General features: G+C 44.8%; 1 protein-coding gene across 1 annotated transcript in view; it reads left to right on the top strand.

Moving 5' to 3' along the window:
- The first annotated feature begins 1,816 nt into the window (after positions 1–1,816).
- LOC133345001 (histone-lysine N-methyltransferase 2C-like) overlaps positions 1,817–12,962 on the top strand; it is a 173,263-nt gene continuing 162,117 nt past the window's right edge. The window contains 1 exon segment of the mRNA XM_061555338.1: positions 1,817–2,431. The gene's annotated coding sequence lies outside the window, so the exon portion shown is untranslated.

The raw sequence follows: 12,962 nt of genomic DNA on the forward strand, positions 1-12,962 counted from the left end.
GCCCACTGGGGACAAAACGGTGCGGCGGGTTGTGTGACCATTATTACCAAGGCGCTCTGGGTGCTGTCAAACATTGGTAACGTCCACAATTTGACGGACAGCGATGAAAACCGTGCGTTGTTCTTGGGCCCCATCGTCTGCCTGGACGAACTCATGCCGGCCACGGCGAGAAAGTCCCTCCGCACTCCGGGCCGGTTTTACTGGCTCCGCCCCGGAGTTTGCTTCCCACTTTGTGTCGGGTTTTCTTTTTCAGCTCCACCCCCCAAGTTGTGGATAACCGGATCTTGGACTCTTACGAAATCCTCCGGGTTGTCGATCTGTTTCGTATTCCATTCCAGGTTGTGCTTTTAGGAGGCTAGTCCAGGCCACCGGTGTGTGGGATCCAGTTTGAGTTTTAGTTTCGGAGTCACTCCAAGCTGCGGATTCAGAGCCAGGTTTTGGTTTTAGAGGTGTTACTCCAGGCTCCGTGTTTTGTGAGCTTCGTTCCGGGTTTTGAGTGAGAGTTTATTTCAGGTTCCGGGTTTTCCTTTAGCGCTGAGAGCTCCACTCATGGCTTCCCTGGGGGGAGGTGGGGTGACTCCATGCTCTTTGTTTTTCTTCCAGGTTGACTCCAGGCTCCGCGTCTGAGAACTCCACATCGGTGTTTGGCCCAGTTTCACTCCAGCTCCCGGTGTTTTTTGCCTGCAAGAGTGGATTTCATGATTTGTGTCTCATGAAATAAATCAATAAATCAAGCCTTCGGATACAGTACATCTCAAAAACACAGGCGACAGGTCTGTTCAATCAACCCCACGGTATCCGTGTGTGTTCCCTGCAGATTTTATTTCACGATTGAGGCTAGCTTTTCCCCATATGCTTTACTCAACACTGTTTTCCTACAGGATTTATTCTGGATTGCATGTTTTGCTGGACAATTGGATGCAGCCTCTGGACCGAAACCCAGTCAACACGCAACGTTGGTCCAACGTCCCATGTTTATTGGGAAGCGTTCACCACGTGGTTTAGTTTAAGGTTGGCCTTCAAGGCTGCGTTCTGTAAAATGTGCTCCAGGTGCCGATGGAGTCGACTCCAGCATACATCTGAGAAAATATGGAACTTTGGCCTGACGGTTCCAACCACATGCCAACGTTGGGTCAACGTTATGTTACCTGGGATATGTTCACCGTTAGCCATGATCATCCAGTTGGATGGTGTACTTATACAACGGAAGAATAATCCATGTTCCGTGTTTAGCTTTGAAATGCACTCCGATTTTTTTATAATGTACTTATGCTTAGATTTAGAATATGCTCCATGCTCCGTGGTTGGATGTAGAATGTGCTCCAGGCTCCTAGTTTTTATTTAGAACGTGCTCCGCGTTTTCTCGTGCAGTGGACTTCCGGTCCAGTGTTTAGATTGACTGCACAGTGCGATGGCTTACATTTTCTGAGTTTAAATGTAGAAATCATTCCCTGATTCGTGTACTCTATTGATGTGAAATTAACACCAGGCTCCGTGTTTTCTATAATAACACTCCAGGCTCCGTGTTTATCTCTACTGTGTCGCCTACTCCGGGCTCCGTGCTTTTCACTCCAGGCTCCGTATGTATCTCGACCGTGTCGCACGCTCCGGGCTCCGTGTTTTCTATAATTCACTCCAGGCCCGTGTTTATCTCTACTATGCCGCATACTCCGGGCTCCGTGCTTTGCGAATGCCACCTCGGTTCTCGCCTCCGCCACGCCCAGTACAGTTCACCACAGCCCCCTCCTCCTCCCCCTCCTCCTCCCCTCGCCCCGCCCCCCGTTGTATCCTTGCGCGAGGTCAAGTGTGCGGCACCTCACTCCCTCGCGCCCCTGCCGTGTCCCTGCGCACGGTTACATTTCACTACGACTAAAGCGCGCTCGGACAACAAAAAAAGGTTGACAACGAAAGTAAAACGCTCAGAACGGACGATAACAATCAAACGGTGAAAAACAACAACGATTTGTGCCCTCAAGCCGCGTCTCGTCGCCGTCGACGCTTGCGAAAAGACGCCGCGGCCCGGGGACTATATCGGCTCCCGACATGGCGGCTATGGAGTAGCCGCTCGTCTCTTCCCCTCTTTATCGCCCTCGTTCTCATCTCCTACCTCCTCGTTGTTCTTCTCGTTGCTCTCCTGCAGCAGCCTCGTGTTCAGAGGAGGCGGCTGTCGCACGCCCCGGCCATGAGGCCCGGAGTCTCGGGCCGGGGAGGCTGAGGAGCGGCTTTTGTCTCCTGCTTCGTTCGCATCGTCGTCTTCGTCTCAATTCTCCCCCCCCCCCCCCCTCATTGTCCACCTTCATCATTTCGTTCTTCTTGGTCTTCTTATTCTTCTTCTTGGTCGTCTTCGTCGTCGTCGTCGCAACAACCCCCCCCCCCGGACCCGGAGATGAGGCTGCGGGCGCGGCCCGAGAGAACGGCGGACAACTGAGAGGTGAGGAGAGGGCCCAGAGTGAGACATTTCGTGGGAACATCTCAAATTCTGTACACGATTACAGCTTTATCACAACAACAATTCACATTATCGCGTACACACGGCATGCCACATTGAGTAGAACAGGTATATGGGTCACGATGGACACACGGCAAACATTGCCACAGGAAGATGCCCTCCTATGTTGATGCTGAGAGGGCTTTTTGAGAGCTTTAATATTATAAATCTACACGGTTTTATCTCTACACAGTCGCATAAACACGATATACCACAGAATATAAAATTACCACGGGCAGCAATACATCCACTAACAAGCAGTTTCACAGGAAGATGCCCACTGTTATAGGTTGATGAGAGTTGAGGGCTGCGTGATTCATTATTACATCTTTAGTTCTCTACAATGATCACATTGTATACAACTTAGTTCTCTACAATGATCACATTGTATGCAACTATCAAACACGTCACATAGAATACGTAAATACCACAAACTACACACTAATAAACACGAAAGGGAAATATCCTACTGTGTGTTGATGTTGAGATGTGAGGGGGGCTGTGTGAGATGACATTACATATCTACACAATTACATAACCATATCGAATACAATAACCACATTAACAAACACTGCATGTCACAGGAAGATGACCTGCTGTGTTGATATGGCTCGATGTTGAACGTCGAGGGTTGTGTGTGGATTTGATATTACATTGTGTATAGAATTATACATAAACCACAAGAAAACACAAACATACAACGTATACTTACACCACACAACACAGGCATATGAAGTTGTATCAATGTGAGGTGTTGATGCGAGCTGAGGGCTGTGTCATTAAACCTTTGTCTACATAATTAGAAATAAGCATACTACGAAGTAAAACAATACATACCACCACACCACTTAAACGTACACAATAAAACATGCAGGTTACACTAATACTGTGTGTAGGGTTTGGTCCCGTGTGTGGATGTTGGATTGTTGGTGTTATTTACATTATGTGCATAATCATACGTGTTTTGATGTTTCATTGGGAGGGTATGGTTTGTGTGTGGATATCAGAGATGAATATACCACGCAAACCGCAAGAACATCACGCTTAGTGTGGACTTAATATCCTCGCTGTCATGCACGCACACAGTCGTGGTGGTGGTGGTGTTCATGTGAAGGTTGCGTTGATGTTTGACTCGGAGGTCTAGGAGACGTGGACGCGAAATAAACACCATACTAGGTTCCCGTTGCATGCAGCACTAAATTGTGCCTTGCTTGTATCAACTCATTGTGGGAAGAGGTATAAATGACCATACTGGCAATGTGTGAGGTGGTATTGATGTTGAATTGAAGAGTAAGGTGTTCACGTGTCAGAATTCTAAATGCCATACTACCACGGTAATTCGACATGCGCCACATATAAACCAGCGTGTGACGTTGCTGTGTGCGTACAATATTGATTGAAGAGACCTATAGGCTAAAAAAGGTGATTGCAAATGGTACACTATGCTTATAATTTCCACCAAATGCAAGGGTACTATAAAAACATGTCTTACATATGGGGACTACCTTACACTGCAGACACAGGACGTGAACACGGCGGGTTATGGGAGGGGTTTTGATGGGAGACGATGGCTTTGTCGATTGATTATAATACAGTGGAGCGGTGTGTATCAACGGAGGTACACGTGTAACCTAAGAGTATGTAACGACTTCAAGAAAGTCTCCACAATATTCCAGTACCACTAAAGCAATGCTGCATACTGCAGGAACAACACCGTCAACGCGTGTCAGTGTATTCAGTCTACATTGACACTGCTGTACTGTGGACATGGTACAGGAGGGTACGTACGTGACTTAAAAATTCCGGCTTTAATTATTTATTTTTTATTCTACCTACGTGACTTTACCGAAAGAACCAAAGAGTATAGTGTGTTTATTACATGACAGTAGTATGTTGTTTACGTTGGTAATTCGTCCTGTTAATGTAAATGGGTTCACGTACTAAGTGGTTATGTGCAGTGTAATTCAAGCAATGGATTTACAAACGCTTGCGAAAATCTTTATAGCACAGCAGTACACCAAAGTCAGTTCACGCCTTCATGCATTGTGAGTCAAGAATAATGTTTTTTTCTACCTACGTGACTTTACCGCCAAAGATTATGGATTCCTGTAGTCACGAAAACTTAAAATCAAGATTGAATTTGTCCACTATTCACATTACACGCAGTGTAACATCTTCTGCACGTACACCAACATCACTATGTGATATGCGCACATTTAAATGTGATCTGATGTATTCGAGTTGGACACGCAAAATGCCCAGATCCATATAACAGCCTGGCCCGTTTCACAGCACGTATTATAAACAAGAAACATGGTGGTACCCTTAGGTGCATATACTGACTTGTACGCATGCATGTCCACGCAGCCTGGTGCACACACGCAACTCCACAAGAAGAACTAGCCGGTTGCATAAACCAATTCCCTACTTGAGCTTGTACTGCTTAAGCTAACAAACTAAGGTAAACAAACACGCGTGTTTTGTGCAAGCGACCACGATGTTTATGGACGTAGACATAATTTGGCCCGCATACGCGTGCACAATGGCCTATCCACGAGATGCACGCACACCTGTGTGTGTGTGTGCACAGTCCCAATCGTCCCGTGGGCGCTACGGAGTCGAAATCTTAACTACCTCGCCAGGTATACAGGAGTCCGTGGCTTCGACCCCAACACCTGACGCCTGCTCTATATTTGGAGTTTGAATGTTCTCCCCGTGGTCGCGTGGATTTTTCTCGGTGTCCTCTGGTTTTTTTTTCTTCCCCCCTCCACATTTATAAACACGAGTATTTGGCTGCTGTAAATATCCACGTGATAATCCACTTAATTGGGCGAGAATTTGTGGCCAGGTCGCTTCTGAAAAAGAGCTGTATAGCTCGGTGGACATTACCTGGTGAAATTAAAAAAAAAGTTTAGTTTAATCCTTATTGGGCAGGTCGTCGGGGTCACTTGGGTGAGCCTTTGCTGAGGCTGACACACGATGGGAGTTGTGTGGCCAAGACCATGCCAAGCCTATGTTTTGTTTCCCCAGTGCGGTTTATACCACGACAGGTACTAATTTAAGACGGAGCCAACCTAGGATGTGTTGATATACTGATGTTACCCAACCCACCACAAACGCCTTTATTAACGAAACGCAATCATACTTGCTTGTACAAACAAAGACTCCCCTTATAGCCATAACAGACTTTTGGGGCAAGTGCTTATTTCGAGCACATGAAGGCAGGCACGGCACGTGGTGGGTGGTCAGCACCACGCCCGGCCACCTTTGGGGCCGTCCATAAATGACGTCACGCGATTTTGGAAAATTTTTGACCCCCCCCCCCCATGTCACGGCGTCACAAAAAGTCAGACCCTCAAATATGACGTCACAAAGCTCTACCCCCCCCCTCCCAATTTTTTTCCCATTTTGAAAAGTAAAACATGCTTCAAATCGCTTTAAACTATTGTCATTGTAGTGCGTATTTAATGTGGCGCTGCACTCTGATGTTGGAGGAGAATGCTCATGTTTACACACTGCACCAGGTGCTCATTGCATGCCGAGTCAGGACCGGTTGAGATGTTCGTCACCGATGTTGAGCGGGAATCGAACACAGGTCGCCGGGTTCCTAGAGCAGTGCGCTGACCCCCTACACTCGCGCTCCCATGACACAACGCAGCACACATTTGTGCATTTATTAACCCATCCACATACACAGACTGGCCTCAACGAGGAGGTAGCCCGTGTTTAGATTGTACATTCGCATAGGTAAGTGTTGTTAGCGAGCACCTGTTTTAGTTGCTTCAGAGTTTAGATACTGTGCTCGAGATCGACCATCAACTGGATTGTACCACAACCAATAACACAGCCTTGCAAGGCTGTAGGGGGATAGTTGGGGTGAGAGTGAGCATCTGTTAAAGCTGGGTAGCACACAATGGGGCTATAGCCAGCAACGCGCATCGTTGTCTTATCAATGCTGATATTCACACCACAAGAAATTGAGGCCAAGCTGACATCCAGGAGGTGCGGGACATGTTTAGATACCACGTGTCGCTGATGTGACGTGGAATCTAGCCGAGGTCGCACACAGTCGTACACAGTAAGCTGTACCACACCACATTGTGAGTTTTGCACACAGCGTTTTAATACGTTTTTTTGTGTGGAATATTTGCTGGTTTATTCCAGGATGTTTCTGTTGCGCGTCGTCGCTTTTAGATGTGCTGTGTTCATATTTAGTTTGTTGCGGTTGCACCCGACGCATGGTTCACAGGGCTATACCTAATAAATGAAACTTGATACAGACATGCCCAGGTTTACACGGGTACTGTGTTGTGTGTATATATGGCGTTAGCACTTTCCTCAACAGCTATACGATAACATATTCAGGATCTTTTTATGTTTGTACATTTATACAGCACACACGCTTATGTGTGTATACGCAAAGGGACACCGTAACATTGCATGTACACATTCCAGATGCAGGGGTACACATACCCACGAGCACATCCAAGTTAACATCGCCACATACATGCACACATGCTCCTACAATGACTTGTACACGAGATACAGTTACACATAGGGACACATTACAAGCAGGGACACGTACAGGAATATAGACACACGAATACATGAACAAGGATGCATGTAAACGCACATGTATGCTTTCAAAGACACGGACGTGCAGACATGCTTAACGAGCCTCCATTCTAACACATTCAATAGCAGAGACAAGCACATGCATTACCACAGCGCTCACACACGTACTTCGAGGCCTCAGGCCCGTGTAGTCTATGTGTGAGTCATGGTGTGTGTGTGCCGAGGAGGAGCAGTAGGAGAGAGCCCCATCATGCCCAACAGCATGGTGGCCACAGCCGAAAATATGGCAGTGCGTTACGTTATTTTCGTACCTTTTATGGAGACCAAGTTGGCAGTGTGGCAGACAGCACTCGTAGAGGGGCTTATCAAGAGGCTAGGGGAGTTGTGTTTGGTTTCACGTTTCGGACAACGGGGCTCGCTCCACCACAGAGCACGCAAAACGAGCTCACTCATGGCGGGTGTGTAACGGCCCCATCAACATCCCTCTGCTGTGTGCGTCCATCCATCGGCTGCAATGAGAGATACTGTTTTGCTGTGTGATGCTCTTTGTGTGTTTGTGGGATGCGAGTGTGTGCAGTGGTTTGTGCTGAGCCATGAAATTTTGCAACCTGGGTAGATGGATTCGACCATGGGGAACATCGCTGACAAATGATATCTGACCTTATTATTTCTCCCACACCTGAGATTGACTGAGCCTCAAAATAGTACCTGGTGCGATGTGGTAAACATCTGTAATGGACAGACAAAGGTGGCGAGACTAGTTGTCATACAGACTCCTTGTGTACTGGTGTTGGTCTTAAACGTTTCTCAAAAACAGCACCTGCCCCAACAGTCTTTATGGATATAAAGAGGATCATTATCCTTGCATGTTTGTGTGTGTTACTAATGTACACACACAAATCTGCTAGTCATCTCGGTCAACTCGTAACACTGAGTCTGCCCTGGAACATCCTGCTGGCGAATCTTCCAGATTTCATGTAGCCTCAACATGCACCTAGCCTGGCACAAGTGCCGTGGTGATGTCGCCACCACTCAGTAGGCGAACGGTGGATGTTATCAGTAACAGCACAGTGTATGGAGTCGGATGCACACCAACATGTTTAGAGTGCATCAATTCTTGGTGTTTTTGGTGACCTCTCACAAATGCAGTCCAGGAATATTGTTGGCTCGTTTTTGAGATGCTGCCGTGTGTGCATGCATGTTATTAAATCTTGCAGCAACTTCCAGGGTGTGTTCGAGCTCGATGCACGCAATTATCCATGATTGTTGAACTCTTTGCTGGTGAGATCCAGTACCAAATGGGGCCCATGAAATATTGCTGAATATTGTTCACCACTGCTGTTATGCCCTGGCTTTATCCCATCAAGATTTACCTGCAGGAAAGTGCATTGTTGTGTGTTAGTATGCATGCACTTATTGTCCCTGAGATGCACTGTTTTGCTCTGTCAATTCCATGCATCCACGAGGAGAAAACTGGTTGAGTTAGCTGGGATATAATGGAACAATGAGTGGTGTGCATGCACCTTAGCCTTCGTGTCAGCCCTTCCCACCCCCTCTCGGCATTAGATAGTGGCAAGTGCACGTCAGCTGTGTTCACATCACTGGTATAGGCTTCTGCTAATGGGTTGCTCTGGTGATATGAGCTGAGCTGGCTGTGTGCTACCTCCCCCCCATTGTTTGGCTTCTTGGGAGCATCCATAGCCTTTGTTCGGCTCTCAAGTAGTAGGCGGTGCTTGTGGAAGTGCTGTCCCAATTAAGATGCTAGATGCTATTGGCCATTGCAGAGAGCGATAGCTTTGTCCATGCTCTATATATACAGATCAGTGTGTATGTATTATATAAAAAAAAATTCTATGTTGCAGTTCTGCAGTATGCATATTACTGGATCCATGTATACCCATAAACTTTACGAATCGCACTATATCGAATGTGTCACTTGAATATATTTTTACTGCTGCATGAGAATAATACAAATCTTCAAAAGAATCTTGAGATTGTGCTCATGACCAATGGTGGCTCTCAACTCGCGCTGGGGATATCATCGTCCTTTGACAGGAACTAGTCACCAGAGAAGAAAAATATTTTATGGATTTAGAAGTGAGGTCAACGGTTAACGCAGCACCCTATGTTGGGTGTGCGGTTTATTTAAGTCTTAGTATTTTATTTTATGATTGGCATTCCTTAATGGCCAATGTGAGTAGCTCCCAGATGGACTCCAACATCATCGCCTCCTTCTAAGAGTTGTGAGCACTGGGTGCTTATGCACCACAATGCTGCCATTCCCCTCCCTGTACCATACTGCCTCTCCTGGCTGCTTTACGAGGCAGCCTTCTTGAGGGAGGTGGAACATGGGCCATTATTATTTAACCTCAGGTTTTGGCATCGGAGCACCGCATGTTATCTTAACATTTAGTTTGAAACGCATGGCTGGCTGGGTGTGGAGTGTGGATTGTCAAGTTTGTATTTCTATAGCCTCCACCATAGGAAAGTGGAATTTCCAATTCTGGCATATAGATGTCAGTGCAGATGAACACTTTCCTACAATTGCGTGAGCAAGGAAACGCTGATATTTTTTCAAATGTGTATTTGGCATTGCAATAGGACTGGCTTTGAGACCCTCACTAGAGTGTTGGTTATAGAAGAGAGTGGGGCTATTGGCAAGGTTTCTTGTACTTTTGTTGGTGGTGGTCAAGCGTCACTTTACATCCAGGATCACATGTGATGTAGTAGGCAAGAGGCTGTGAGGCAAAATGTTGTAAATTCGTCGTAATTTTCATTGGGCTATTTTTAACTGCCATCGCTTTAATGGACACCAGGTTTTTTTTGCCCGATTTATTACATGTGTGCTGTTGGCATCATGTCATGAGATAAATCTGTTGGTAAATGTGATGGAGCAGCGAGTCCTTAAAACATAGTCCGTGTGTTATTTTATCCTGTACAGAGTAGGCGGCTCAATGTCCAAGAAGCTCTGCTTTGGGCTTGTCACGATAGTAAAATAGATATTTTAAAAAATCGTGGAGCTGGAATTTTGTTAAATAAAGTGCCAACCTAAATGTAGTGTTCTGTTTTGTGCAATTATTGGTGACCAGGCTGCAACCATCAACAGTTTTCACAGAACCCAGTTTAACCATTGGCTGTTGCCAAGATTGGATCCCAGAATCTCTCGGCATTGCGTGCTCAGTGCACTGACCCTTTGTGCTATCTGGTCATTTCAACGAAGATCCGTTTAAAGTAAATGATGTAAATTTTTTATAGAACTGTTTTAAATAAGATGTTATAATATCACACGTTGAACAATGTTTACCATTCACGTTTATGGACATCGAATACAAAAATTTACCATCACTTCATTGTTCTCTTGAAAAAATCCAAATCACTTTAATACAAATATAAAAAAAATAACTGCCATTACTAATCTGTGAACTTTTGGAATTTTATTCATAAATTGTAATTTCAGATCTAAAACTACAATTTACTTTTATAGAGCTCAATTATATTAACAGCCATATTTTTTCAGAAATATATATTTACACACTGGTTTTATTTGTTCAACAATGACCAAAAGTTTAGTTCGTGTTAAATTAATATAAAATTATCTAAATTGCAATGGAGATCAATATAAGCATAAGCATGTATCTTTTGATAGCTGCTGTGTTTAGCTGGGGTTGACTCTTCGTACGCTTCAGCTTCCTGCCACAACACCAACAAAACAACAATGGATTGGCCATACATCTGAAGATGTTAACAATTATGGAGGTTGATTTGGGCAAAGTCTCTAAATTTATTCTCAGATGCCCCTTGTAATCGATGTGTGTGTGTGACTGGGCTCTTACCTGGTGGGGAGTGGTAGTGTAGCGGTTAGCGTGCTGCGCTATGAACCCGGCGACCCGTGTTCGATTCCCGCTCACGGCCAACACCAGTGAAGATTATCTGAACCGGTCCCGGGCCTTCCCTAGGTCGACTCAGCCTCAAATGAGTACCTGGTGCGGTGTGTACACATTGCCATTAGGGAGACAAAGGCGGTCAGGCGTGGTTCTGGCCACCCACCCCCTCGTGTACCGTTCTGGCCTTAATAGGTGCTCGCTAACAACACTTGCCCCTAGAGTCTGTTAAGGCTATATGGGGGATCTTTATCTTACCTGGTTAAATCGAGGTTACCAGGCAATCAACTCGACCATAGGCATAATTTCGGGGGAGGCACAGCAAGTGAAATCGCCATTGGGCCAGGGAGCAGCTGCCTCCTCCCCTGCCTTTGCCCGCCACCCCTCCACAGCCGTGACCCCGCTTGCAGCCCTCCCTCATTAGCACTGTATGCACTTGATTGGCTTATCGAGAGCGGCTTCACAAGCAAGGAAAAAAACACACGGGCTCCCGTGCAGCTGGCAAGTCCTGCCCGAGCACTGTACGTGGTGCCTTGTAAATATGGTGGTTCTGAGGCTGTTTCGGGTGAAAAATCAGCACGGCTGTAATTGGTGCCATCTTCATTGAGTTTTCACTTTCATGGAGATCTGTTGAAAGCAACTTTGATTCACCTTTCGGTCAGATCTATTCAAGCTATATCCTTTAATTGACATTTGTATTACTACCGTTCACCTCCAGAGATAATATGTTCACGTGATTGTAATTCATTTCATAGATATTAGTTAATATTAAAGTGACCAACTCTCACTTTGACAAAGACCTATGACAGTACTGCTGAACAACCTAATTTTCATAGATATTATTAGAACAACACCATCCATATTCCTAGATCTGTTAAAGCAAATCCTACTCATTCATAGATTTCAGTAATAAAGCAACTGACAGGCATTCAAAAGAAATGTCTTCGAACGACCACTTTAACATTCATAAAGGGTTTGTTAAAGATATATTCACTTTCTATGAGAGTAGCCCTGGCATCTAGTCTTCGGGTTATGAATTGTAATTTAAATGGAAAAAGGCAATAGTATTCTATATATATATAAAATTTAAGAGCCCAATATATAATGGTGCTCTGAAAACGAACAGAGATATTTTATGATGCAGCAAACTTATTGGTTTTAGTACATATACTGCAATTGAGAAATGCATGCCACCTTTGCTAGAAAAAATTAATGGGGGCTAAGAATAGAGCCTTCTCTAGCCCAGGGTCAGCGTTAATACATAACTTATATCCACAGCATCGCTATATATTTAGTACCTGCTTCATTATAATTAAGACATGGCTTGTGTGTTAAGAAGTACTTAAATTGATATTTGTTGGAATATCAGCCTCATGGCTTCTATTATTCACATTTGGTATAATTTCCACCCAGTAACTGGGGAAATTGCTTTTTCTCCATAATAAAGGTATCATGATGCTGAATGTCAAAGTAATTCCATTTGAAAATGAGCATTGGGTGGTGCTGGACTTTGTTTGTGGACTGGAATAATTTATTTAAATTGTAGATTACTATTATGACAGGTTGTGTACCCATAAGATGGCCATTATTAGTAAACTACTCTTATTTGTCAACAGAATACCATCGATAATGTATATTTTACCAGTTAACTAACACCATAACACATGCTGATGAGATAGGTGGCTGATTAGCTTAAACCTCACATGTCGGTGAGGGTTTTAATAGCCGCCATAAACTGCTCTTTTCTTGGCCTTTATGGACAATGTACCATGGTATTTCCTGATTAATTTGGGGTTATGATAACTTAGGATTGTCATTATCATATGGTCTTGCTAAGTGTTTCGACATCAATTGGGCGTGACAGAAATGTATATTGGACGATACCTTTTTAAAGATGTATGTTTTCTACCATTTCATTGAATGGTGATGAGCCATGGTTATTGTTTTGTAGTTTGCATATCACTACAGGTTAGGGACGTGGCATTTGATTCATTAGCTTTTTTTTAATTTGTGTTCGA

This window comes from Lethenteron reissneri, chromosome 21 (assembly GCF_015708825.2).
Source record: "Lethenteron reissneri isolate LAM-NWPU_2019-01 chromosome 21, ASM1570882v1, whole genome shotgun sequence".
NCBI classification, from domain to species: Eukaryota; Metazoa; Chordata; class Hyperoartia; order Petromyzontiformes; family Petromyzontidae; genus Lethenteron; species Lethenteron reissneri.